We start from the raw sequence: 5,053 nt of genomic DNA, 5'->3' as shown, positions 1-5,053 counted from the left end.
AGCGCATGGCTCGTTTGTTCTCTCAAAAGAACTGTAAAATTGCATCACGACACAATTTTCTAATTATTTTAATTCTCGGCCACATAATGTTCACACGAGATACTAATAATCTATGACATTTATAAATATCCAACTGGAGGTCATGGATAGAGCGCCGATGTTTAACCCACGTATGAAATTTATTTCACGAAGGCTAAGCTGGACGTAAAAACATCAGAGATAGAGGTGATCTAGGAAAAACACACATTCACACACATATAAACTTTATAATAATGATAATAAACTTTCTGCGCTAATAAAATTTGAAAATATCAACAGATACACATCTTAAGACAGGTCATACTGATCATCCTGATCATTTTCAAAATTGTATTATAAGTGTTATAGCTATTCTCGGTGTCCTATTTTATTTTATATGTTACTAAAAGGATAACATTAAGCAATTCAAAACAATAAGTACTGAAGCGTTACACTTACAAATAAAACTGTTACTTTGACTTCGTGCTTTTTGGAGGTTATTTTTTAGCCATTGAAAGTATCAAAAATTCTAATAAACCTTCTTTTGAAAACCATTGGTATAGCTTTTTGACTCTTTTGTAACTCAATGTGATTTTTAACCACCCGTAGGGTAAGTTATTGTAATCGTCCAAAAGTCGAAATTAAAAATTTGTGCATATCTTTATGTTTTAAAGGTTTCTGAACATTTTGGCATACCTTACAAAAATGGATGTGTGAGTGTTTTGTGTGTCAGCAAATTTTGCCCACGTTTTCGGGCGCACGGATCAACCGAATTGAATGATTCAAAACAGTCGATTCCCATTGATAGGGAGATGCTCTGATTAGTTTCTGGCAAAGGCACCCAGAAATGGAGTTTTTGATAGAACGGAGCACCCGGTTTGAATGGGTCAAAAAACTTTCAATTCGTAATGATGGGGAGATGCGGTGATTAGCTTTTGGCAAAAGCCGGTTCAGTCATTTCGGAGATACGGAGCTAAATATGCAAAAAATGGCAGTTTTTGAGAGAACTAATCACCAGATTTGAATGATTCAAAAACTTTTTGCTCGTGTTGGCGAAACAATTGCTTTTGGAATTTTTTTATATCTATAGTGTATTCTTTAGTTATAGTTGCAGCGATGCTCTTGAAAGGCTATTTTCACTTGATCATATTTGAGAAATATGATCACAAGTGAAAATCTAATATCAGGCAGCTTGATACCGAACTGGCCGAGGTTGGAATCGAACCCGGCCTAGGTTCTTTACCACAACTCCACGACAGGGTCAAACAAGACCAATTACCGAGATAAATAATCTTTATGAATTTTTTTCTTGGATATTTGCAACAAGTTGGTATTCTTTCAATTGTAAAACATTTATTACCACAATAAATGAAATTACCATATTTTATCCTATACAATTCATGCTCAAGTATGAAATGCCAGAGATAAAAAGCTTTTAGACATCCCATCGTTTTCGTATAAAAACGCAAATTTTGCATATTTTAGATGTGACAAACAAAACATGGCTAAAAATAACCAAGTTTAGATGATGCGAATAATTTATATACTTTTTTATCTGTAATGTCCTTGGTTGGGAGAATCATAAACCTAAACTGCGCGTGTCTTTTTACATCATTTACAACCCACATCTCACAATCGACTCGTTTTAGTAAAGTGTAAACCGACATTCCAGATAAAGAATTCTCAATAGTTCCATAAACGATTGTAAAGGACATATCAGAACTAGTGGTGCATGGCATTGTGCCTTAAGGCAAATTATGATTTTTTCCATGCCCCCACATGCCATCTATTAACAATGAGTTGAGTTATTGCTCGGTGATCAATAGAATTTTATCCTGATTGATTTTATTGTTTATAAAATGATAATACAATAATATTTAATATTAACACAAAATCCTAAACAATATTAACAAGTTTTGTACCAATGGTAAAACACAATTTTGAATACATACTGCAGTTTTTTCTTTTTATTCCTAAATATCTAAATGTATACAAGTATAAATCGTACTGAACGAAATTTAGAAGTAACCATGTATATTGCTTTTGCCCGCATGATACAAATTTTTACTCTAAATGATTTAAAATGAATGAATTGAATGAATTACAAATTATAAAAATAAAATTTATACATACCGCACCATGTATAGAGTATGCCACTTAGATTTTTACTCATAACTCACCTGCAAAAAAAATAAAGGTTAAAATTAAGTCTACAAATTACATAATTAATATAAATTTTATAATTAAAGTTATTTAATCATTTCATATTTGATATATCAAATATTGATATTTATTGTAGGTTTATTTCAGCAATATAGAGCAAATTTTGATATTAAATGTGTGCTTGAAATAATTTTACTACTATATCAATTTTTTCGTCTTTATAAATTTTTATAAGATTTTTTAATTAGCAATATTATTGCAAAATTACTGGAATTACAATTTATTAAAAACTATTTGACCACCAATGTGTTTTGTACATTTGGTAGTTTATTAAAATGTTTTTCGCAGACTTTGCTTACAAAGTAGCAAATATTATGCATGAGTTTTGATTAATTAGTGTCAATAATTTGTTTGATCTTTGCTATTGCGATAAACTTTTATACATACACATATATATATATATATATATATATATATATATATATAAAAATATATGTATATAATTAAATACCATATCAATTTTATAGTGATTATTTGAAATTTAATATAATAGAACACTATTATAAAATCAATTAACAATTTTTTTTATTTATTTATGTTTCAATTGATATTTCAATATTAATATGAGTATTATAATTATCAAGTTTATCATTTCTTTATGGAACTAGCTTTATATAGAGAATATCAACATTCCTGCATGAAACTAAGTTTAAATACAAAAATTTACATTCGTATATGATGATAGAGATTTCATATACGAAATATCTTTCTTTTTCTTTTATTTGCATAATACGTTTTTTTGCATAAGACGCGTTTATGGACCAGTCTGTAAAAAATTGTCTTAACGTAATTTTAGTGTAATTATTATAAAACTGAAATTTTTATAAGCTTAAAAAGAGCAGTCTTGGTCTTAGAAAAAAAAAGATAGAGCAATAAATTTTATTTATTAGTTTGTTTTTGCAAACTAACTGTAACACTGAGATTCCTAATTTGAATTCCTTAAAAAAATTTACATTTACCAGCCGACGTAGGTGTTTCATTGTTCTGAACGAAATGAATTAATTACAAATAAGAAACATTGCACGCCCGAGTGTTACATCATAATGGTCCGAGATGCCTTACATCAGGTTACAGAAGAATAAATGTTATGGTCGAAATAGTAACAGAATACTTGAATTTAATACGACGAATTAAGATATGCAAATAAATGCAATTGTTTTTCATGTAATCCAAAACAGCATGTAATGGCCAAAAACCGTTGCAATTTTGTTCATTGAGAAAATGATAGAATTTATTTATTTATTTATATTCAATAATTTTAATTTGCTTTTCACTTTCATTCACTTTCATTCATATCTGGTTTCTGATTTTTTGGTTGAAAAGTGAAATTGCTTTTTCCAAAATGCTTTTGCTAAATCATGTATGTTGAAAGAAACATTTACCTGTTGCAACCTTAATCTCATGAAAGTAATAATAACAATATCAAAATAAAATTATTTATGGCATTAAAGTATCTAATATTAAATGCTTTACTTTTATTTTTTATTCACAATAAAAGTTTTGTAGTGTCCGGACAAATGTGAAAATTAACTATCCGTAGTCATTAACGTCGAATATTGGTTTTTGATTTTTTTTGTTTCTAAATATTCTGATAATTCTGATATATCCAGAAAGAAATATTATTTTTTAAGATTTTTGGGAAACTGGATCTATCAATCTCAATTGTTCAAAAAAAAAAAAAAACTGGGCATAGAAAGTATCTGAATAGCCCATTTTTTCTTGGGAAACTACAGGGTTTTTAGTTACAATGAAGAATCATTCAGTAAAAATTGATGATTTTGTTATTAAGATTATTTTGTTAAAAATGAATAATTTAATGAACTCGTGTCTAGTGTATTAAATTATTCTTGGGTTTTCTATCATAATGTGAAATAACAAATGATATTTATTGATGTCACACCAGACATTTTAGTAAAATATAACATCATCATATTACTATCTGAGATTAATCTTTAGAAATCGATTTAATTAACCAAAAATCCAACTTTATCAATTAAAATTTATATATTTCATCGAAAATGCGTTCGGGAAAAGTTCTGAGTCTTTCATATGTCAGGATGGCCGAGCGGTCTAAGGCGCCAGACTCAAGGTTACCTTGTCAGTTGTAAACTGATAGAGCGTTCTGGTCCTCTATGAGGGCGTGGGTTCGAATCCCACTTCTGACAAATATTTTTTTTGTAAATTGAGACAAATTTTCAGTGATTTTATTTATTCTTATTCACATATATTTCTATATAACTAAACATATTTATTAATCTGGCGTGTTAGAATAAATTTTTGATAGCAATATTATATTTCAAAACTACTGAGAAATATTGTTCGTTGATTGAGACAAGTTTTCAACTATTTTATTTTTTTATTTATATATCTCTCTCTATATCTTGTTCATTATTCTGTTTTATTAAATTAAATTTTTGAATTCAGAAAAATAAGGTTTTTTCTAGGTATGCTCACGTAGTCCATAAGTGAAATATATCTTCAATGGATAGTAGGTAGTTCAGAGGGCGCCCATTAATCACGTAATTGATTTTTTAAGGATTTTTGGACCCCCTCTCCTCTTTGGTAATTCGTGGTGATATTCAAAATTACCTCCTTCTCCCCTAAAAAGTTATCAAATTTTCATTTATTTTAAATGTTCGTTTTTTTTTAAAAAAAAAAAACAGGTAAAAAATACACGTGATATATTTTGTGATTTTTTGTCAAACTCTCCCTCCCCCTAAAAACTTCACGTAATTAATGGACGCCCCCTCAGATATCTATCAGTAAAAAAAAAAATTTGATCCATTTTTCGTTTGGCGTTTATTGAAATTTG

General features: G+C 28.5%; 1 non-coding gene across 1 annotated transcript; it reads left to right on the top strand.

Moving 5' to 3' along the window:
- The first annotated feature begins 4,292 nt into the window (after window positions 1-4,292).
- On the top strand, window positions 4,293-4,406 carry Trnal-caa. Its single transcript has 2 exons — window positions 4,293-4,330; window positions 4,362-4,406. It is a non-coding gene; the product is annotated as a tRNA-Leu (tRNA).
- Window positions 4,407-5,053: the final 647 nt, after the last annotated feature.

Source organism: Ctenocephalides felis, unplaced genomic scaffold (genome assembly GCF_003426905.1).
Source record: "Ctenocephalides felis isolate EL2017-DRISC unplaced genomic scaffold, ASM342690v1 CF-g0.4_SCAFFOLD_01886, whole genome shotgun sequence".
NCBI lineage: Eukaryota > Metazoa > Arthropoda > Insecta > Siphonaptera > Pulicidae > Ctenocephalides > Ctenocephalides felis.
The sequence above is the reverse complement of the archived record's forward strand: the minus strand, read 5'-3'. Positions and strand labels throughout refer to the sequence as shown.